Source organism: Equus caballus, chromosome 10 (genome assembly GCF_041296265.1).
Source record: "Equus caballus isolate H_3958 breed thoroughbred chromosome 10, TB-T2T, whole genome shotgun sequence".
Lineage (NCBI taxonomy): Eukaryota > Metazoa > Chordata > Mammalia > Perissodactyla > Equidae > Equus > Equus caballus.
The window spans coordinates 81,298,714-81,323,189 of NC_091693.1; the positions used below are offsets into that span (position 1 = coordinate 81,298,714).

A 24,476-nucleotide genomic window follows, 5' to 3' on the forward strand; every position below is an offset into this window, starting at 1 on the left:
GCCTGCGCGCTTGCGGAGCCGCTCGCGGTCCCACTCCCGTGGTCTGACTGCCGAGCCCCGCCGCTGGGAGCCGGAGGTGCCGGGTTTCCAGTTACAATCTTGCCTGTCACGCGTGAGCGCTTTTACCATCTCAGGCCCTTTCAAGTGTGTCCCCTGGGGCAGACCCATACTGAGGGTGGGGTTCCCCCTAAAGACTCGCGCTCGCCTCCTCGCTGCCCCTTATCCTGACTCCTGGTACTTGGAAGGCTGGCTTGTGAAGGTTTCTTGAGACAGTGTCCTGGCTGGGATTAAACGGACACCCCCAGAGCACCCTCAACCTGGGTGGGTCTGTCTGAAAGGCGGCGTCTTCCAGAGAAGAGGGAACAGACACGAGAAGGCCACCTCTCCTGCTCCAGGGCAGCCCGGCGGCACGCTGGGGTCTCTGCCGGCCTGGGGAGTTCCCTCGCAAAGAGCAGAGCCGGGCTCGACCCTGGCTCCAGTGGAGGGGACGCTGGTGGGGACAGGGAGGGAGAAACCTCCGCGGAGCTCGCAGGTCGTAGCGAGCGATGCTGTTGTCTTGGCCCCTCGGAGCTCCCCGGCGGGGGAGCAGAGGACGGTTGGCAGCGCCCGGTCATGTGCACCGAGCCCACTCGGAGCGCCGGCCGCGAGGCCCCTCGGGGCAGGCAGGTTGCCGCGTAGAGGACACAGCATAGGTTTGTGTGAGATGGAGATTTAGCGATCGCTTCCCCGCCGCTGTTCGTCTCTGCCCTGCCCCTGGACGGAAGGGTCCCCTGAAAGCTCCCTTTGTGCCGCTCGCCTGGGGCAGACAAGGTTTGATTCTCCTGAAAATTACCTTTAAAAAACATGGCTGGGCCGGAGCGCCAGGGACTCCGGCCGGCCTCACTGCTTCTGGGATCGCGTAGCAGGGGGCAGGAGGACCCAAGCTAAACATGTCAGGGCGTCCGATTTATTATTCTTGGCCTCTGAATGGTTTGTATTCTTCGGAACTCCACCCACACTTTCACTCAAGTCGTGCGGCCGCCTTACAGAAGGAGCGGCCCCCGGCTCGAGCCTTGCCCTCGCGCCTGGTGGTCTCCGCCTCCTCTCCTTGCAGGGTCTGGCGGGGAAATTGAGCCACAGGTCGGTGGGGAAAGGGATGCCAAGCACAAGCGCAGCCTCCTGCTTTCCATCGCTCTTCCAGCCTGTGCCCACTCGGCGGCCACAGCCCATTCCCTCCTTCACCCCACGGACGACCCCCGGGCCAGGAGCTGGGGCGGGACAGGGTCCTGAACTTCAGTGTTAGTGGTGTCTTCGATTGCAGTTTTGGGGACTCTGTTTCCGAAGGAAGACACTGGAAAGAAAGCTGGTTATCCGTTCGTTCCCATCTCCCCCAGCGAGGATAACGGTTCGGGAAGCCGCCCGGGGACCCTGTCCCCGAGGCTGCGGGGAGCAGCGGGATGGTACACCTCCAGGCTGGGGCTAGAGAGGAATCGCCGAGTCAAAAGGCCAACTGCTTTTCGACCTGCCTTACGAGTCTCAAGGCCAAGTCAAAGGCGCCCTCTGGTTGTGTAGCCAGGATAAGAAAAGGAGTCGGTGGAACTGGGTTGAAATTCCAATTATTCTGTGGGAGTGGGGCTGGGAGAGAGCTCCTGTTGCAGTGGCTGCTCCCTGCTGCTTCGCACTTGAATCTGCCTTTGCGGCTGGGTTTGCTGATGAAATCCTGGGAGAGGGGCGACCCCTTGCGTCCTCCGAGGAGACAGACGAGACTCTCTTGGCAGGTGCAGGACGGTTTTTGGAGAATGGGGAAGGGTTAAATGGTGAGGAGAGATCTTCGTTAAAGGTCCCTAAATTCAAGGTCAAATTGCATTTGCAAGTGCTTGTTTCTTTGGAAATCTCTGAAAGAAACGTATAAAAAACCCCTTTCTCCAATAGGGACTCAGAAATGGTTTTTAAAATGAAAAATAAGGTAGTAGTCAAAAGAATATTAGAAAGAGGCGGTCTTTCCTATTTTTCCTTCAAGAGACAACTAAAGTGAATATTTAAGAGTATACCTCTGGTCCGTACGTAGTGAAGTAGCTTTGCTTTCCTAAACTTTTAAAATCACAGCTAACAATATGAAAGAGAGAAAATTAAGGTGTAAGAACTATTGTTCAAAGTTGTTTAAGTGGTCTCTTGAATGTTTCTGTCAAAAAAGATATTTATTTGCAGTGTTAAATCTTGTCAAGTGTAAGGAACCGTGGCCAATCCTCAGCTATAGTAGATAAAGCCCTATCAGTGTTCTCCTGTTTCCTTGCAACAACGCTTATACAATTTGTCTCTGCTTTGTTGCAAACTAGTGATCTTGTTTCCTCTTGTAAAAGAAAGATTTTAAACAGGAGTTTTGGGCCTTAAAAACTTTCTATTGAGTTATAGGTGAATAAATGCACAATAACTTTCTTACCTATTTGGATTCATATACAGCTCCTAGAGATAACTAAACTGAATTCAAGATAAAAATGAAAGGCAATCCTCATTCAGAAATCCCCAGCCAGCAATGTTTTCAGAGGTAAGCCTTAGCTTTAAGTACCAGATGCTAAGTCAAGAAGCCCGAGCGCAGTTTTTAACTCATTTTCATCTCAGACGTTGCAACTTGGTACTATCAGCTTCTGGATTCCAGGTTATGTGCTAATAAAATTAAAGGTCATATTTGACATAATAATAGGAACCACAATACCTTACTATTGCACTGATGTTCACTTGAATTATTCACTTGGGGCCTTAAAAAGCCACTTGAAGTAGAGAAGCAGGTATTAATATACCCATTTTACAGAAAAAGAACCTGAGAAAGAGAGACTAAGTAATCTATATAACACCATACAGCTAGTAAGTGGAACTCGTTTCCTGCTATTTATAATATATGCTGATCTGTGTCATAGAGAAGATGCCAGGTGTGTTAAATGTTATACCTGATGGTCTCCAGACCATCACTTATTCAATATGTTTCGAGAATAAGCTGCTCTAGTTGACTGGAAATTTTTGAACTGATATTTATATGTATTATACATAAGTGACCAATGTCAAAGAATTAAATACCTAATGGTAATAGTGAAGCTTGCTAAATATAACATTATTTGATTATTCCAAAGACATTGCAGGATCATATTATGCCAGAAGACTATTGTTAGAAACATCGCATGCCAGTGGAGTATCCTTTTTATTTGATGCCATCTATTAATTGGGTTTTAATTGTTTCGATTCCAAAAAAATGAAAGTTTGAGAAGTCATTGTACACATAATAATTACAAAGCACCTATTGCAAAATCTATAAAACTATTTAAAGTCTGGGGGCCGGCCCGTGGCCGAGTGGTTAAGTTCACGTGCTCCACTTTGGCCCAGGGTTTCACTGGTTTGGATCCTGGGTGTGGATGTGGCACCTCTCACCACGCCATGCTGAGGCAGCGTCCCACATAGCACAACCAGAAGCACTCACAACTGGAATATACCGCTATGTACTGGGGGGCTTTGGGGAAAAGAAAAAAGAAAAAAAAAGATGAAGAAAATTAGCAATAGTTGTTAGCTCAGGTGCCAATCTTTAAAAAAAAAAAACTAAAGTCTTTCATGAAGATGTCTGAAATACAGGAGTAAGAATACAAGGAAAATAATTTTGATCATAATAAAATCAAAAGTGGTTTATTGAAATCTACTGGTCATTGCTCAGAGCATGACATTATTTCACATGTTGAGCCATTCTTTGAGAGTTTAGGTGAGTATATTGCTAATCCTGGAAAATGACAAGTTACCTTTAAGAGAGGAAAATCTTTCATTCTACTATGCATTTTGTAATATTAATTTTGAATGAAAGTATGGTTTGGATATTGGCTACAAACCCGTCTACTTTTGTCGCCAGTCTACCTTGTTTTTGAGAGAAACAGTGTTTTCCAGATGGAGACATGAGTAAAATTTGCTGGAGAAAGTATATTCTGCAACATATCATGATATCTGTATGAAGCAAAGCCACAAATTCAAACTCTTAGGCAGTAGTGGTAATATCAAAATATAAGAAAATACATTTATTTTTTTGACTTCTAATTTAATTTTCACTACTCTATCAGAGTTGTTTCTAAAATGTCCCTTTTTATACTATTTTAATTCTTTGTTTATTACTTCAATAGAAGTAAGAACATTATTTTACTAAGAACATTAAGAATGATAATTTTAAAATATTTTCTCTTTAGTCCCAAGTTATTGTATGTAAAGTAATTGAGAATATAAGAGTGTGACAGTGGTTTAATGTCACCATTTCAATATTCCTTTAAGCATGAAATCTGAACAGTACTTCAGCGTGTAAGTAGATAAGTTTTGCTAAATCATTTTTCCATTAAATATTTTCCTGGCATTTAATAATCTACAAATTGAGTCCCCAGAAGGCGATGAATGGAAATTACAACATGTAGTTAAATTTCATTTTCAAGTTATTGTGGGGAAACCCTTGCCACATTACTACAAACCAAATTTATTGGTCATCTGATCCTTTTAGACTATTTGAATCTGCACACAGATCTGCAGATTGCTACTAAATATCCAAAGCATTTTCTAGCTAAATGGTTAATCGTTTTAAAAAATGCAATAGTTCTTTTAAATCCTATTAGTATTGATAAAATACTATGGAGGGTTCTCAGTACCTATGTAGAGTTAAGATGAAATGATCCCTCTGCAATCATAAGAATGAACTATCAAAAAATAAAACTATTCTACATGTAGTCATTTACCAAACCATCTTTCCTCTGTCTCTATCCAAATGTCCCATTTGCACATTGTTCTAACCTCTCTTTCCACTTCCTCACTATTCACCCACCCCACCCCCCAAAAATCCTTTTCCAAGTAGTGAATTCTTGAAATGCCATCAGAGTGGGTATTATATTTCATGAAATGTAAGAATCAACTTTGGTTGCCATTAGGAAAACATCATTCAGTTTTGAGAGCATGGTAAGGATCATGCAAGACAGTGTGTTGAAATTATGTTTTACTTGGTTAAGACTATTTCTTCTCCTAACAGTGCATTGTATGCTTGCATTCTTTTGAGAGTGATCATTTGAAAAAGTGTTGCGTCATAAATTATATAGATTTTTTTGCCTTGCTTTTGATTTCAAGGAAAAATGTGAATTGCTTTTTTGATTGTGAGGTTTAAAATGATTGGATTATCTTCAAATTTACCGTCTGTTGGACAACACAGTAAGTTCGAAATTCTTTGCAATTATACCTTAACGCAATATATAAAGTATAAAATATACATCTGTAAACCATGCTGCTCACTTTTTCTATTTAATTCCACTAATCAGATCTTTCCATTTAGGAATATTACCAGCGTTCTCATTAAAGTGCTCATCCAGCAATACTGAAAGGAATGGAATGTTCCATTCTCAAGGATTGTGGGGGTGCTGAGAATACTTACCATCTAAGTGCCATTGAGTGCTAAGAAATCCCATTTTCTGCTCCAAAGGTGTTTCAACAACATGAAACTTTTAAGCAAAATACCTGAATTATTTTCGCATGTGAAGTTTGATAATTTCTAAATTTCATTTAAAAAAATATGGTTGCAGGTGCTTCTTATCTGATAAGAGCATTTCTGCTTTAGTTGCAATCTTGGCAAGGGACCTAGTTACCATCTGCTGTCACTAAAACTCTTCTAGAAGTTTTTTAGAGAAAACTCTATGGTACTAAAGAATATTATTGCCCAATTAAATATGTATTTGGTAGCTTTTAACTATCTTTATGCTTTATGTAAGAATCTAATCCAGTCTTCAAAACACTACCTTATTAGGGTTCCATCTGACCTTTAAGAATTTGATGAATAGCAAGTATCATAAGTTTATGGTAGAGACTGAGACCTAAGAAGCCATTGAGGGAGACTCTCTCATGCACGCTGGGAAAATTAGACTGAGAAGTAAAAGACCTGGATTCTCCATCCTGCACTGCTGCTAAAATCTGGATAACCCAGAAAGGTCCCTTTACCCACTAGGCTGCAGTGCCTCGTAAGTGAAATGAGGTGGTTGCTCAAAACTATAGATCTAAGTGATTGCTATAGTCTCTTCAATTTTTAATCTTTTGGTATGTGAACGTAAATCATGACTAGGGAGTCCTTCTAAACTTAGTCATATTATTCAACAAAGTATAGTGGATGACAATTAAGAATGCAAACAAATATAAGGATTCATTTATTGTAAGTAAATTCATCAAATAAAGATTAACTAATAAGTAATTTATCAAAGTAGAGAATAAATTAATGATGATATTCCCCTCATTCACAATTTCTAGTGCCTGAAAACCAGTGTCATAGCATTGATCAGCATACTCAGTCAACAGCAGGTCCAGCATGTCCTTGGGCTTAGAGGCACAGGGATCTGGTTTGAAATGCCAGTTGGAGAGATGCTTCAGAGCTCTCCTACCATGACAGGCTTTCAGAAGCTGCCTGTGCTGGGCTGGAAGTGGTAATTACAATAGCCCAGCTTTAAGGTAATAAGGCCCTGTGCTGTGACAGTGACTGATTGAGCAAGAGAGTGCACACCGCTGATAATTGATTAAATCAATAGGTCTTGCCAACTAATTGGATATGAAGGGAAAAGAGGAGGAGGGCTGTATTTGGCATTAAACTTTGGAATGTAAGGACCCAGGTCTGGGTGACTGGAAAAATGATGGAAATAAACAAAAAGGCAAGAAAGTGGGAGAAGCTGATTTGGTAGGAAACATTTTTCTTTTGAGCTATCTTTATTTGGAGGGCCGGCAGGACATTTAGTAACTTAGAATCAAAGTTTCAGAGAGTGTCAGGGGCTGAAGATAAGTATTTTAGAGTCACTCACATAAAGGGGATAATTGAATGCATGAGGTAAAACCTAGTGGTGCCTTGTTTATTGATATCGACAGTGTTTGTAGTGCTGACATTGAGATTTACCGGTAGTATCAAAATCCGAGTATTACATTAAGGTATTTTATCTATTTTAAAGAGTCAAATATATCATTCGCAACTGTCGTTTTTCATTTTTATAATACTCTCCATATTATATAAGAGAATAGTAACTGATGCCGTGAGCTGAAGGTTCACGTTGCTACATCTTCCACCTGAAGCTCCTACTTGGAAGTCTCATCACCTGTGGGACTATATGACTTTGCCACAGATCATAGGACACTTGAAAAACTTTATGGCAATGAAAGATAAGTTTCCTTAAGCTGTAAACCTGTTTCTTTTATGTGGTTCCATTTGGACCTAGCATCTACTCAGAACAGTGGCATTCTACTTTCAAGCAGATTTCCCTGTAAACCGCTCTCTTATGATAAGAGAATCCCAGGAACGGATGAAACGCAAAGGAACCCAGGCCATCTACACGGTGCGCGGATTGCATCTACAACATCCCCACTGAGTCATTTTCTGGCCTCAGTAACAACCAGGACCCGTGCCCTCTCTCTCTACTCCTGTTCAATTTGGGCTTTCTGTATCAGAAGCAAGTTATGTTTTCTAGTGTGTCTATTCTCTCCCTTGTTCGTTTCTGAGTTCTTGGCAATGGGCGTGGGATTAGATTTAGTTACCTTAAAACATCTTTCTAAAATGAATACACGATAATGCAATGCACTATATTCACTCCCAAAAATTGTCCTCAGAAAACTAGCTGGTAAGCATATTCATAATTATACCCCAATACAAAGCACATTCCTGAGAGTAAGTGGTAAAGCAGCCCCCATTTTATAACCACATAATACAAACCACCACCACACAATATAAAATAACAGAATTTGTGAGCTGCTTACTTTAGAACACTGTTTTCTTAACATATGCTTGATAAGTTGGTCAGAAAAAGAGCAGCTGGTTTCTCATTGTTATGTTCTCCTCTCATCCAAAGGGATCTCACAGATATGAACACAGTCATCTTGACAAAGGCTGTCATATAAGGAGAGGAGGTATCAGTCACATTTTGCCAATAAGAGGTAAAATGTTACGCCAAAGTCGGTGTAAATGCCTCCTGGTAAACTACAGCTTCGGAATTCTCAGAGCCACTGTTCTATTCACATACATTTTATTTTAATATACATTTATATTTGTTTGTTACAGTGAGTATTGTGATAATGATTATTATTTAAATAACTGCCATGTTTTAATTATCTATGAGTGCCAGACTCTGTATTTGAGGCTTTTGTAAAGATTCTCTCATTTAGTCCTCACACCCACCCTGTAAGGAAGGTGCCAACAGTCCCACATAAGTTGCCCGAGATCACTCAAAAATGAGGTGGTGGACCTGGGCTTCCAGCCCAGATGTGACTCCAAAGCCCACGTCCCGCCTTGACCTCTTCACACCACCTCGACTGTCGGGATTTTAGTACTCTCCCCCACATCTCTTTGTCTTCTCTATCCTTTATCCTCTCTTTCCTTAAATCTGCCCTATTGATGGTTTTTAAACATAAAATTGGCTGATTCTTTTTTCATTAGAAGCCACAGAATAGCACAGTTTGCATGAAATACTCTAAGATTAATCTTCCCATCTCCACTGTGCATATCCAAGGGAAGATTAATTTAGACATGAGGATGTGAGCACAGTCTATAATTTTGCAGTCAAATATCAAAATCTTTTTTGCATAGTTTATAACCGCAATAGATATTTCCCTGGCTGGCTTTTGTTATCCAGAAAAGTTATCTTTAGGGTGCTTCATAAAATTTGTTATTTATGCTACTTTTACCATGAGCATTAACAGTAACCTCCACTCCAAAGTTTTGCTTTATGGATCTTGGTAGAGTGATTTTCAACCCTGAGTTCAAATGAGAATCACTGGCGATCTTTAAAAGCAAACCAGTGCCAGACTCCACCCTAAACCAAATGAAACTGTCTCTGGGAATGGGGCCTGGACATCTGTATTTTCAAAAGTAGTCCTGGTAATTCTAACTTGTAGCAAGACTGAGAACTACTGTTGGAGCCTTGATTGAAGAATGCCTGTTATGGCTGAGCACCTGTTGAAAACAATGCCAATTTCATGAGAGTTAGACAGACAAAATAGACTTGTGTGGACTGTGATAAGGATGAGCTATATGTCATTTGAACAGATAGTAGTTTAAAATATAAAGCAATAGCCCCATATTGTTTATCAATAAAGTATTGTTAAACTTGTGGTGCTGACTAGTGCAAACAAGACCATCTGATGTAGAGTTGTTACTGCCAAAGGGTCTAAGAAAAAGAGAGCAAAGTGTCCACAGTAGGACAAGATAGTGACTGTGACAGATACTGCTTGCCAGAACAGAGGCAGTCAGGGCTGAGTGTATACCGTGGGTGAGGGAGGGAGGAAACAGGATAACTGTAGAAGATGGGATATCAGCTATACCACAAATTTTTTTCAAAGCTACTTAATAATACACAACTGTTTTCATGGCTTACCAGATGCTTGGTAACATGCCCTAGAGTCCTCTTTGTTTTTAGGAAAAACGTGATGATTAGAAAACTGCCTAACAAGAAGTAAACATCTCTTTCTTTTATAGTTTCTACAATTCCTGACTAACTAGAGTGACTACTGGTGATCAGTAAAACTACTATAAATAGCATAGTTTTAACTCTATCTTAATGGGTTAAGGTTTGCGGTAGGTTGTTTATTCGTGAACTTACTGTTTTTACTTCTCTCCTAATGTGCTCTTCTTTGGGTGGCTATCTTCATTAAATCTTGTTTATTATTATGTTCTAGTTCGTGAAGGATTTTCAAACCTTGTCATAAGCCAGGGAAGCTCCGTGTAAAAGTGAAGTGGAAGTGCGGACTTCCTGTCAGACTTCATTCTGCTTGTTAAGGGGGCTCCTTGGGAGAATCAGGGTTCCAGTGAGTCACTAGGCCAAATCGCAATAACTACAATTGCCAAAAGTAATTAGACTGAGGAAAGCCAGGCTCCTTGGGAGGAGGGTCATCCCAGCACGCTTGAGCCATTGCTCCACGGTCAGACCTCGTTACTTGTCCCCAAGGGTTGGGAGCGATCATGAGTTACAGAGAGCAGGAAATCCACCAGAAAACAATACTTTTCCACCCATTTTTTTTTCCTCAATAGGTTATTCACCTTAAGCCTGCAAGAGATGGAAATATGCCGCCGGTATATGTGCACAGTTCACGTCACTATCATCTTATAAACCACCTCATCTGCCTGCATAAATGCAGATGCACGCACAGAGCTCCTGCTGGCATCATTGCAAGGTCTGCTCCTCCCTCCTGAGCAGATAAAAAGAACCCAAGGAATTTAGTCTGAGTCTTTGTAAGAGAAGTGTCTGATCAGGATGGAAAGGGAAGGGATCCTTGTAAATATCCTAAGGTCAATTTAGATATAGTATTACTGAAGTACATTTGGAAAGAAGAAAATAGTAGTACATTACCCCAGGAAAAAAAGAGTTCTAAAACCTCTCGAGTTAGGAAATGGCCAAGAGCAAACTTACGATTTCAGGATGAAAACAATACTATTTAGAAATATGGTGCTGTTAAGTAGCTAAGTAGACATTATCAATAACTAAGTGGTCCTCGATTGTTAAACTTTCAATATGCTAGAAATTAGAAGATTGTTTAATCTTTCTCTAGGAAAATATTCAAGTAGCACAAATATATCTGGACTTTAATAATCTAAGTGAAAGTTTGTCTTTGAAATTATTGGCATTGCCTCAAATACCCAGGAAGGGTACACTGTCACCTCATGTGATGGCTCTTTAATGGAACAAAGACGCAAAATTCTCATTGATCACTGTCCGTAATGTGATTTCACATTATGATTCAGATGACTTCGGCAGATTTCAATACTCCTGTGACCTTAGACTACTAGCTCTCTTTGTTTAAACATGTGGATGTGTGATACTGCTTATTTTAAATCCACCGAGAGGCAGGCAGGCAGGCAGGCAGATTCTTTTTCTGGCCAGCCTCCTCTGGCAACTGGCACTCTCCAGGTAACATTTAGCAAATAAACCCCGACCTCGTGTGCTGTGCACATCTGAGAGTTATAATAACCTGCTCTCGATATGACCAATTTGATGGAACTATATATTTACTTTTCCTCAGTCTTTCATTTGACCATGAGATAATCCAAGAATAGAAGAATCTTAATTTTTGGAAACTTAGCAGCAAAACTGTGACCTGTGTTTACTTGTATCACTACCTTTTGATGGCATTAATTTATGCCATGAAATACAAAAGATATAGGCAAATGCTGCTTGACCACAAACTAAATGAGCACGTAGTGAGCAGCTGAATATTTGTTTCTTACAGAATTCAGTCTTGTTTTCCAATTTATGACCAATTTATTGATATAAGTCTGAAAGGCCCCTCACTACTGTTTGGTAGCAAGAAATAAAGTCCAAAGATGGTACCTTAGCCCCTTTGGCCTCAATTTACCCACTCATTTCATGCCATTGTCAAGATGGTAACTCTTAGCCCCCTCTACAAAAACTAATATAATTTAGAAGAGGGAGTCTCTCTTTCCTATAGCACATTTATAGGACATCCACCCACCTTTCAGCTCTGTCCAGAGCTTGATGTAGATCCAAGCTTTTAACATAGATCAGTGGGATTCCCTTGGAAGCCAACTAGGCGTGCAGGATCATGTCAATGCATACTTGGCCCTAGTACAATCAATAGTATGTGCCATTCCACCCAGCACGGAGCCTCTAGGACCCAGCCCTGATTCATGTGTGTTTTCAGACTTGTGAGCATTATGTGCTCACACCTCAAAGTTTAATTTCTAACAGAATAAGGGAGAGCTCCAGGAAGATCTCCAAACTATTTCAGGCTACTGCTACCATCTTCAGCAGCCATGTGGACATATCACTGACACGCCAGGAATTCATTATAAACTGTTGGCCTCTGAACTTAATATATTACCCATACTATAAATGGAGAGCTTACAATCCCAGAAAGCTTTGTGTAACAGTTTTTAACCAAACGGCTTAATTCATAGGCTGTGGAGCAGAAGTGCTGTCATTCATCAGATAGGAACACATTTCAAATGAAAATTGCCAAGATTTTCCAGTGCAGGATATTTTCTCCTCCCTTCCTAGCCCAAACTCACCTCCTCATCCACTCCCCAAATTCTAAACCACTACTAAGATGAGTTCAAGAGTCTTAATTTTAGAATCTTCTAAAGAAAAAGCAAACACACAGACAGCCTAGTTAATTTATAACACACTGCTGCATTTATCTTGGCATTTATCTTGGCAGATTTCAATTCTCTCCTGTCTAACTAACTCTTGCATGCTGACTCTCACTCAGCAACTCATGCGAGTAAGTCATTTCTATATATTAAGTGCCTCGAGGGCTATTGCAGAGAATAAGTTTGGTGTTTCTTCACACTTCTTGTACAAGTTTCTTTCCTCATACACAATTTATTTACTGGGTCTCTGAAACCTAAATAATCCCTTTACTTTAAACCTGAAGCAAATGGGGAGTCATTTTTACAAGAGCAATAAATGAAAGTGGCTGTTCAGATACTTTACTTGAATTGGTCTGCACACTGAAGTACCTTTTTGTTAATACAAACCTTTCATGTTCTAGCAAGCAGCTCCCTGAAATTCTAGGACTGCTTAAAATTATACGACCAGGGACCAGGAATCTCCCCTCCCCTCCACGCCAGCCCCCAGCTCCTGGGAGTTTGCCAGCAATTTTGCAGGATTCATTCTGACAACTGTTCTGGTGTAAATATTTAGAGAAATCCTTTCCATTAGAGATTAAACAAAGTGTAAGTAACTGTTCGTAAATGATAGATCTTATTAATGTTTGCAACAGCAGGCCATATGCTATCGGATGCACAGATTCCAATACTGTACACAGGAGAAAAGACGAGGGGAAAAAGAATCAGGACAGGAATTAGATTGAATTGTATGTAATCTGAGCTGCAAAACATTATTTTAAGTTATCACGATAGAGATGACATGTTTTAATGCGCACAGAATGTGGGGGAAATGAGTTCACTTAAACTGAAAATAGTAAAAATTTGCTCCTGCTGTTTTAATGGTTTAAAAAAGGTGAGGGGTAATTACAGATCTTTTTATCACCATGCCAATATAATGCAGTTCTGAGCTGTTTCTCCATATTCCCACCAAAATGAAGTAATACGTCTGAGATCCTATCTGATGTAAGCTCTAGTTTCCATATTATTATTTAAGAACTATTAAAAGGGATAATGGCAGGCCTCTAATGCTTATATCAAATATCACTTGTTAAGATAGGGTGGTACCCTTGCCTCAAGGGGTGGAAGCTCACCACTGTTCCACTTCTGTGCTTTGCTGTTTGTATGGCGTTTTCAAGTGTTTGTTATATACTAGGGGCCTACACACCTAACTAATTTAGAGCATCGGAGGTTTCACTGACTGAATTTCAAATTAATTCTGCAGTATTAATGATTACTGTGATCCTTGACAAGAAAAGGTCTACCTCCTTTAGACAAGTGTTTCTTTCTTCCCTTGAGGATTTAAGGTCTACACAAAAATATAAGAAGCTGTGAATTTGAATTCAGTTTCTTTATTGACAAGTCACCATCTGAGATTTCTCATTAGCATATGCAATTTTTTCTTCTTTACAGGAGTAGGATTTTTTTTTTTACTTTACACTAGGATTTTTTTTTCCTGTGGAAAAGCATTTTAGAAAAAGGATGCCATGCAAATAATGCTGATAAAATATCTACAATGGGATTTTCCTCCTCCTTTTTTGCTTCAAACATCTGATAACAATAGTTCACTGCTGAGTCTCCAACTGAATCCCACTTGAATCCTGCATTTGTTCATGATTTAGCAAAGAAAATAATAAAAAGTGACTTAAGCGAGATGAGCTGGAAACTTTATAAGCTTCATTGCAGGAGAAGAACATCTTTCTAATTGCCTTTTTAGCGTCTAGATTTTTTTAAGTTTGGGCTATAGCTAGAGAAAGCCCACAATAGGGGGCAGGTGGATTTGATTTATAATTAATACTCTGCTGTATCATTTAGACAAATCATTTAGTCTATGATTCAGTCGCATTCACTATAGAATGGGACTCATAATCTTTCATTTGTCTAAAAGCAGGAGACATCTTGAAGCGCCTCCAACAGTAAGATCAAGAGCTTTCCATTTTCTTCATGTAGCATGATCTAACCTTAGATAGTCAAAACTTCAAGAATGTGAAGTTAGGGCTTGAATTCAAAAGCATAAGTTTCTCTTTGTACTTTCATGGAGTTTTTTAGACCATACTTTTAAAAAGCTGACAAGTGAAAAGAAAGTTCTGGTTGGGGGAAAATATGGGGAACAATTGAAATTAAACTTAGCCCTAATTAAAACAGCATAAATTCATTCATTCACTCAACAGCTATTTATTGAACATTTAGTATGTGCTGGATTACAAAGTGAGCACCACACACTTGAAACCTGCCATCATAGCATGTCACAGTGGTTAAGGAAAGAAAATACAAAGCCAGAATTAAACAGTATTCGGCTTAAGATAAGTTAGAACTATTAGATACTCTTTCTAAGCTGTATAACATTTTTTTAAGGCTTGTTTAAATAGAATTGGAAATTAATTAGTTTACCAATGAGCCTGATGCACACCCAGACTTTTCTCTGGAAAACAAGGATACTAGACAGCATGTGGGGATGAAGCAGGAAGGTGGAAGGAAGATCAACTGAAAACACTGGAGTTTATTGGGCCTCCCAGTATTTTCTTGTCTGAAAATTTATGACCAATGAATAGGAGTCATCATTTAGCATGACGTGTGTGACAATCATCGGAAGTATGCTATGCGCACTGTAAACGTAGTTGGCATTGTTAGATAAAGCTTGTAATGGAATGGCATAGTTTCGCTGAGCAAATTTCCATTTTCGGCACATTGACTAATTTCTATAGTGAACTTTCACACTAGTTCATTAAGTGGAATTACTTTCACCAAACAAACATTAAAATATTGTTTATGTTTAAAAATAGTGCATTTTTGTCCATCTCTCCAAGGCATTTTTCACCCCTTTTATGGTAACCCCTTGACCACTACGTGGAGCATACAATCCAATCTACTTAAAGCACCAGTTTGGCAAACACGTGTCAACAAGTTATTTGGATTTCTTACATAAGGCTGTTGATGACCTTTCATAACATCAATTGACAGCTTTAAAGATGCCAGTTGCCAGAATTCAGAGTCTTGAAAACAACATGATCCAGTTCTTTTCTGTAGGTCATTAGTAACTTGTGAAGGGTTTTGAGTAAAGAAAGGTAACTATCAGGTATTTTTATATGTGTTATCTCCTGTAAGTCTCACAACAATCTCATGCTATGTTAACTATTTGTAAATGAAGACACTGAGGCTCGAAACGATTAAGAAACAAACCAAAATGACATGGCCAGAAATGGTACAACTCAGTGTACACCCAGATCGTCTGACTAAGACACAGCTTTCCCCATTACACGCTGCTTTCCATTAAACCCATGAAAGGAGAATGCCAGAGGAGGTTTAAATCGGGGAGAGTCCTTTTCTGCAGCTGAGATGGAACTACTAATGCCTCCTTAGACAAAAAGTGAGGGTGAGACAGAGTAAGCCCGGCTAATTGACAGAAGTGGTTACTTGGGAAGTGCATTGAGAAGACTTTAAACTGTTTTTAAAGCAGGGGCCTGATAAGATCATAAGGATTGTTCTTAAAAGCTGACTCTAATTGCTAAATGGTAGCAGTAGTGGGGGTGGGAAATAGAAAGCTGCCAGCGCTGTTAATTAAGGAGGTAGAATCCATAGGAAAGGGCTTGGAGATGTGGACGAGGAGGGCTTCTAGATTCCTGCCCTCAGCAACTGGATGGTGCCGTTTACTGAGAGAAAATACTGGAGAAAGGGCATGTGTAGATTAGGTGTACGACATGTTGTAATAGCCAGGAAGACTTGGGGGAATAATGTATGCAGAAGGCCTTCATGTTACTTAAGAGGAAAATGCGAGACCAGAGAAGTAAGTTACTAGATTGAAGTCACCTTGCAGTGGAGCCAAGAGTAGAAACAACTCTTGTGGCCATTCTGTAACACCAAATGACGCACAGCAGATGGACCCAAGGACTGACGTTCCAGGGAAGCGCTCTGTGGATCTTCTGCAATCTGATATCTTATTTGTTTAATTAATGGTCATTTCAAAGAGAATTTCTGTTCACTCGATGGAGATTTATTTCACAATCTCCTTATTTCCTTATTCCATGAGATCCAAATCTTACAAAATTACTATAACCTGTTGCCCTAGTCTAATATGACTCATGATACGGCACAATTTAAAAAAACAAGCCAACTACACATACTCTCATCAAATACAGTTGTCAGTTTTCCCATCAAATGTATTCTTATTCTATTCCTGGGAATGGTTAGGTTCATATCTGGCCCTGAGTTGGCAAAGTATCATTATGCCCATCATTAACAATAACATCAATATAATTTTGTACAGCTTATAAACACTTTCCCATCATCATCTTATCTGATTTTTTTAATACCCTTGTGAAATGGGCAGAGCAGGTTTTACCATTCTCATGTGACAGATAAAGTTCAAAGATGTTAAGTGATTTGTATAGTGTATTATTTGTATAGTAACACAAAGTGGCAGAACTCAGCCTCAGATTTCTTATAGGGGTATATTTGTTTTGTTTTACAAGTCCATGGCCTTTCCTGCATTGCTGCAATCCCCATTTATCTTCTGTGAAGTTCCTACTATCAGTATCATTTCTTTGGGTTTGATGATAAAGGCATGTAAATTAGGGGAAATCTGGGTTAAGATGAGATTATTCTTACTGGCTGACAAGGTGAACTGGTGGATCTTTAAGGTCCTTTCCTATTTGAAGATCAGATGTGAGCCCATGGGGTGCGGGGGAAGATACCCAGGGAAAAGGGTGCCAAATAAACTATTTTAAAGACTGAACATGAATGCTTTCAGATCTAAGAATAAAATTCTAAGCCCATGGCTCCCTTCGTAGTCTTTCATAGCTAAAGGAAAATAAAAATAGAGACTTGTAGTGATATGCTATTTTGGAAAATGATTAAGGAAAAAAAGTTCCAATTTTGCTATTTCACTGTCTATAATCACTATTTTTGTTAGATATAGGGAATGAATTAGGATGCAGAAATTAGCTAATAGTGAGCCTTCTGGTGAGACAGAAGGTCCAAAGCGGCATACCTGTTGGGGTGTGATAGAAAATGAGCCATGTTGGATCTCTTTTTGTAACAAAAGGTTTGGGCTCAGTAGTCTAAGTATAGATTGATCATTTATAATAGACCATCGGAAAATTTGTTTTATCCAGTGGGGAAGATGGAAAATCAGAGCAATAATTGTCAGGTGTCTCTGCTCCTACTCTGGGCACTTTTCCTGACCAACTTTCCACGTCCTGTCTCCACGATGACTACTCACCCAGGACTGAACATCAGAGAATGATCTCAAACACTGGATGATGTAATGGGATATTGCTGTTGTAAGAAATTAAGCTTAGCTCCAGCATTTTAGCTCTCTTTGACTTTGGAAAACTCTTAGATTCCGTACCTAAATTTGTGCATGCTCTGGTGTGTTGAACTACTGTGTTGGAAGTGTCCCTCCAACTGTGTGTTCTGACCTCCTATGATGCATGAACAACTTTTCCTAAAATTCCATCACCTTTCAAAACTGTGATGTTTCCTTGTTATCTTCACAGTAAACTCCTTAGCCTGCTATTCATACTCTTTATGTTTATTCTTAACTTTTTCTCCCCTCCATTTCACGCCATAAATTTTACTTTTCAGTCAAACCAAAAAAAAAAAAACTGAGGAACTCCACTAATGCTAGGTGATCCTAGTCAAAGTACCAAAACTCCATAAGCCTCAGTTTGGGGTTTTTGGGGGGTTTTGTTTTATATAAAATGAAGGGGTATATTTATTGTTTCTGATTTATTATGAACCTGTTAATATGCCTCATCCTGGGCTATATGTCCGGGAGAAAAAGGAGGAATAAGAAGTCCAAGCCCCCAGGACCTCAAAATAATCATTTTACCTGCTTTTCTCCCTGCCTCTGTCACCTATCCATCCAGTTTAATATTTAAATCCCCTTATCTCAGTTAATTACATTATTTTGTGGTTGGTCTCTCAAGTTAGAAAACCTCAAATCAACTTTTATTACTCCTTCATTTGCCCATTTAAAATTGATTGTCAAGTCCTGTCAATCCTGCCCATTCTTCTTTGGAAATAACTTTAAAATCCTCTTGTGCATCCCACTAATGCTCTTCCAGTTCAGCTCACAGCCATGCCAGGTGCAGAACGTAACATCCTGCTGACTGTCTCAACTTGTGGACTCTCCTCCCCAGTGACTCGTCTCTCTGCCGTCCCAGAGTATTTTCTTAAAACCAAATTAGATCATGACACTGATTTATCCGTAAACAGTTCCTCCCAATTACATATAAGATTAAGTTCAAACCCCCACCAGGTTTCCCCTTCTTTCTCAAAATCCAGCTCGAAGAAAGAAGGTGCTTCCAGGAGGTTAGCAGTTTCCTTCCTGCCCAGGCCTCGTACGTAATGTTTACCACACTGGCTTTACTTTGCATATGGTCTCTCACCATACTTTGCACTCCTAGGTCTTATCCATCTTTCCATCCAAAGCAGCAAGCATTGTTTGACAAACTGCCTCAAGGAAAAAGGAGAAGACGTATTGGGTGTGCTTTACGGTAGTAGAGCTTCCGGAAAGACAGGTTTATGTTCAATATGGGGAGAAGTTTTAAAATGTTCAACATGAGCAGATGCTGTAAAATAATTATGTTGGCTGCCCCTAAATATCATACGATTTGTTTTGTTAGACATGGTTAAATAGACTGTTCTGGGGAAGCTGTTTGAACTAAATCCCTCTAAAGTTCCAAAGGTTTATGATTCTATCAGCTGGAAGATAATGAACTGTGTGGACCTCGGTGTGCTCATCTGAAATTTGGGAGAAGGAAGAGATCTGAGGTCCTTTTAAATTCTAGTTATAGTCACCATTCTTTCAAATATTCTTGATGTATTCCTACATAAACACTTGTTTATAACGTTTTCTCTTTTCCCCCTTTCATTTGTCTAAGTTTTTCTTTTCCTTCAAGTCCTATAACTATTTATAACTGCTCCCATGGTCTCCAAATACCTCAATCTTCAGTCACTGCTCCTGCCTTTTAATTTCTTGTGCACTGAATTTCTAGTCTATGTATTTGTGGCCCTTAGAATACAAAAAGACTATTTTACTGGGGCTGGCACCATGCTATGGTGGTTAAAGTTCGTCATGCTCTGCTTCAGGGGCCCGGGTTTCTGGGTTCAGATCCCAGGAGTGGACCTACACCACTTGTCAGCCATGCTGCGGCAATCCCCATACAACGTAGAGGAAGGTTGGCACAGATGTTTGCTCAGGGCCAATTTTCCTCAGAAAAAAAAAAAGATTCTTTTACTAACTGTATTGTAGGTTTCTTGAGTCAGAGACCATGTTTTGTCTCTCAGCCCCTAGAAGAGTATTTCCAGTAATCACTGAATAAAGACTTATTTGTGAAGATGGCAAGGATGTGATACTGAAAGTGTGGTATTTGTCTCACATCCACCTGGGGTGCTTCTGATAAATGCAGCTACCTAGGCCCACCTCTTCATCCCTGAAGCAAGATCTTTGGAAGTGTAACCTATGTAACTGCATTATTAAAATGTACTCCAAGTCAACTTTACACACAGTGAAGTTTTAGAACCACTGGCATAGAACTGCAGGTTCTCTACACTCTTCCAGGATTGTTTTTATGGCCTGCCTTACCTCTTTCAGTCTGTTTAAGCAGGTTCTTGTCTTCAGTGGGTTGCTACAGACCCAGAGGGCTTCGTGCCCAGAATGTTTTGTGAGGCCCCCATTGATTGAAAGCTATGTCTGCATTTCATAAAAAGTAGCCCTGCCTGTGACTGTTAGTGAGTCCCTGGCTCCCTGAGTTTCCCCAAATCTCCTGTGTTAGACAAGCACCGGCATCTGCCCTCTCTCCAGCTTCCTTGCTTGCAGTGTTTTGAGAGAGTTATTATTGACTAAAGCTCCCAGCTGCCTGGAATAAGAGTGGAAACAGCATGAGGATGTAGTTAGTACTTCTTGGGTAAAACAAAATGTCTTAGACCTACTGATTTGTAATGAGTGCCCATGAGAGTGCCAGGTGCTTACGGATGATCTCATTTACTAACCCCAGGATCTATCACGTAGCTATTCCCGCGTTACAGATGAGGAAGCCTAGGCTCACAGAGGTTAAGCAACTTTCGTCTAAATAAATAAGCAGATTGTGAACTCCTTGACACAGATTATTGGTTTTACTCATTTTTGGATGCTCAATAACGAGCACAGTGTCTGGATGTTGGATAATTCATTTAAATGACTAGCTGGATGGAGAGAGAAATTTTGGTTATCCAGATAGCAAATATCAGAACTCTGTATGAGTCCAAAGCCAGTTCTCCCCCGCCCAGTGCCTGTGCTCCTCTGAGAGGGGTGCAGGGCTTATTTCTGACTTAGGTGGCAATGCAGTGAGTCGTGCATACAAGTACAAAAATGCCTCATACTCACAAAGGTGCATATCAGCACCTTCTGTTCTGTCAGCAACTTTATGAATCTAGGAGAGAAATCCGCTTATTTTCTCTGCACAGCATCTTAGATGTGCACATAAAGCCGGACTTATTTAATGGTATACCCACTATTTGCACATCTTCTTGAGCCTGCTAAAATACCACAAGCCCCTCACATGCTGTTTGCTTATGCTAAGACCTCAGCCATCACATATGCTACTTTAGTATGCTGTGCGGCAGGAAGATCCAAGTTTGTCCAGAATATAACAAAGTAGAGTTTGTTTTTAGCACAAACTGAAGTTTGTTTCCTTCAAGAATGTGAACTTAGCAGTTATGGAATCACACTCATGCAGATTCATTCCCATTAAACTATCACATTTTCTGTTTATGTTGATTTCTAATTAATTCTCTCCTAAAAAAAAAAAGGGGGGGGGATGGCTCTCTCAGCCAGACCAGAGCACATAATGATTCCCACTGTTGGATGAACACTGTTGGATCTGTCTCATGAAAAAAGCTGTCATTACCACCCACTAACTCATCAACAGGTCCTGGCTCTCTACAGAATCTGGGTCTCCATTACCCCTGTCCACGCCCTCTTGTCCTCTATTCACCTCCACTTGGGAACATGGCCACTTGGAGAAGGGGAAGCTTTCCCTCCCTTAGCAACAGCTGGAGATGCTGATGCAGTCCCTTATATTTTACACCCGTAGCAGAGTGCACTAACCTTATGATAGATTTTCTACTAGTGGTTAGGAAAAAAAACAACTATTTTTGGTTCTGCAAATACTTTTGGTTGTAGTTTCAGTAGCAGAATCAACTACAGCTGTCTGGTAGGTCGCAATATGGTTTTCACGACTTTTGAAGAATCAACTTTAGAATTAGCCCATAGATTATTAATTCATTTGATGGACAAAAGAACATAATATTGACATTCTAAAAGGAAGTTCTACTAAAAGTGAAACTAACATGTTGTCGCTCTAAATTATTTAGACTGTGTCAATGAGCATCACTAAAGGCGAGAATTCAGAAAAATACAAAAAAGATTATATGTAAGATTGCAAAATGTTTTACTTTTTATTTTCTTTATTTGTTCTTACGATCTCATATATTTCATAACTTTCCTGTTTCTCTTCACCACCATCACCGCCACCCACCCCCAAACACAAACACTCTAGTAAAAGAAATTGAACATTTAAAACCCCAAAGCAAACTAAAATTACTGCTAGAGAGAGATAGGAGGAACAAAGGAGAAAGAAAATGTTCCCAAGAGCAAAGAACATGTAGATCGAGGCACAGTCTCTTCAAAGACTGGAACCTGAATGTAAATTCCTAAGTTGTGGCTGGTTAGAACTTCTCCTCTAATATAACAATTGATAAGAGAACATGTTTTCATGGAATACAAGATGCCGGCTTGTTCCATAACCCATAAAATTAACAAAAATTAAAGTGAATAACTATAGCAGGCAAAATGTGTTCTTTCCTTTCCTTCTGATATTTGCTTAGCAACACAGAGTCTAGATGCACTTCACATGTAGTCCTGGCTATTTGCTTTGGTCCACAAGGGTCCATAGGATCTGGCTCGAAGCTCATCCCTACCGCTCACAGCACTGCAGCCTCACTGGTTCCCTTTGTGCTGCTCCTCATGCCTCATTCTTTCCACAGTTGTAAAAGTTTTGCACTTGCTGATGCTCCACTTGGAATCAGGTTTTCATGGTTGCCTCGTCATTCTCCATGTCTCAGCTAAAGGGCAGCCTTCTCAAGGGGCCCTTGCTGACCACCATATTTCAAGGAGCTCCCCAGAGTTATTCTCTGCCTTACCCACGTGCTTATTCCTTCACAACACTCATCACAATCTTTAATCACTTAATTATTTGTTTACTTGTTTATTAACTGATGAACATCATGAGGTCAGGGACCAGATTATCTTGTTCACACCTCCATTTTCTGCATCGTGTTGCGTTGGGTATATAGTGAGTTATCAGAAATTTTTGTTGAAAACGTTAATTACAGTCTCCACAATGTACATACGATGCAGCCCACTTTTTCTGGCTTTCATTTCTAGTCCTGATACTGCAGCCTGTGGATAGACAAAGAACCGCCACCAGCCACCAACTTGGCGTCTAGCGACCAAATATTCATCATATCTTAGATTTCAGGAATTCTATATCTGCCATCATTTGCTAGCCATTTTCTTAATATTTTGAGCTGGCTTGATTTTAGTGGAAAGTCTAGCTAATTGCTACTTAATGTTAGGTCTGTTTTATTGCTGTGGTTTTATTTAAAGTATTTATAGAATATAAATATTAGACTCCCTTCGGAAATTATTATTCAGTAAGAGAAAGAGAAAGCATTTCCAAGTTCTCCAAGAAATAGTTTCCATTAAAAACAGTATGTTTCCCCACATAATAACGGTGGAGCTCTAACTGGACTGTGTTCAGCAGCTGGTGAAGACATTCCTCTCTGAGACTGTTAGGAATTTTACGAACCTATTGGTGTGGGCACAAACTTTGAGAATATTCAATGTTGATTCACTGGGACAAAAGATGTGGCAGATTCTCTTATCCTAAGGGTTTCAAGTCAATTAACGTCTGTGCTTTGACTTTGATAAAAGACCAAATAGAACCTGTGTGTCGTGTGTCTAATTATGTATATATATATACATATAGGTACATGTACATACACATACACAAGTGTACATTAGTATATTTAAATAACATAGGTGAATTTTAATTCATTTAATGATTAAAACTATCAGATGACACAGTATTTCAAAAATAGCAAAATCTATAATAAGTTTGTATATATAAACATGTGGCTCTTTGAACAAATTATTAGTCAAAAATAATAATGCAGGGCTGTGATAGACCCCTATTCATTCAGAGATCATCATTTGAGAATATAAAGGAGTACCGTATATCAAGAAGTAATTATATTCACTCAAAGAGCGTTTGATATTTTGCTGTCTATACGTGACACTCTCAGACTGCCCAAATGGTTGTGGAGACCCAGTCGTTAGAAGCTTTAACTTAGGAACGAATAAGAAACGTTGACTCTCAATATGTTCTGGGGTTGATTCAATAGAATTTGAAAGAGACTGCCAAGTAATTCAAATTTTTAACATTAGATTTCTCTTAAAGCAAATATTGCCAAACATTCCAGAGGAACCATGAAACATCTCTTTCTGTGACCATAACATTACATTAAACTTAAAAATTATTCTATAACAGCCAAATCCCAAGACATGATAGAAATGTTCTGTCCTAACTTAGAAAAGAAAAAACTCTACATTTTCTCTAAGTGAATGTGTAACTCAAGTAAATGGCACCTAGAAAAGCCTTCATTATTTTATTTTGAATGATTTATTTTATAATTAAGCATTCTCAAAGTGTATGTGATTTGAAACTTGATTTCTTTACCGTATGTTCATAGGCACAGCCCACTTAAAATCAATTATTATGGATACTTTCTGTTAAATATTGTTTTGCTTTGACATCTTTATTATTTTTTTTTCTTAAAGATTGGCACCTGAGCTAACAACTGTTGCCAATCTTCTATTTTTTTCCTGCTTTTTTCTCCCCAAATCCCCCCAGTACCTAGTTGTATATTTTAGTTGTGGGTCCTTCTAGTTGTGGCATGTGGGACGCCACCTCAACGTGGCCTACTGAGCGGTGCCATGTCCACACCCAGGATCCAAACCCTGGGCCACCGAAGCGGAGCATGCAAACTTAACCACTCGGCCATGGGGCTTGCCCCTATTATTTTTTAAAAACACAAATAAATAACTTATCTTTTATATTTAGTGCCTTCATCCATTCACTAATCAAAAACTCTTTATTTAGAACCTATTTGATAAGCAGCTGCCCTGTGTAGAAGCTGGGAATTATCAAGAAAATTATGAAGAATTATGAAGACCCACCAGAGTCCTGCCTTCAAGAAGCTTCCAGTCAGTGTGAATGTCCTCATAAAAGGAGAGGACATGGAGGAAAGAGCAGAC

At 39.7% G+C, this 24,476-nt stretch overlaps 1 protein-coding gene and 1 long non-coding RNA gene across 3 annotated transcripts in view; both read left to right on the plus strand.

Annotated features, from left to right (window-relative positions):
- RSPO3 (R-spondin 3) overlaps positions 1-24,476 on the plus strand; it is an 88,070-nt gene that overhangs the window by 1,258 nt on the left and 62,336 nt on the right. The window lies entirely within an intron of this gene.
- Positions 10-24,459, plus strand: LOC111775369 (uncharacterized). The gene is made up of 3 exons (XR_002811016.2): positions 10-112; positions 2,440-2,524; positions 24,322-24,459. It is a non-coding gene; the product is annotated as an uncharacterized lncRNA (long non-coding RNA).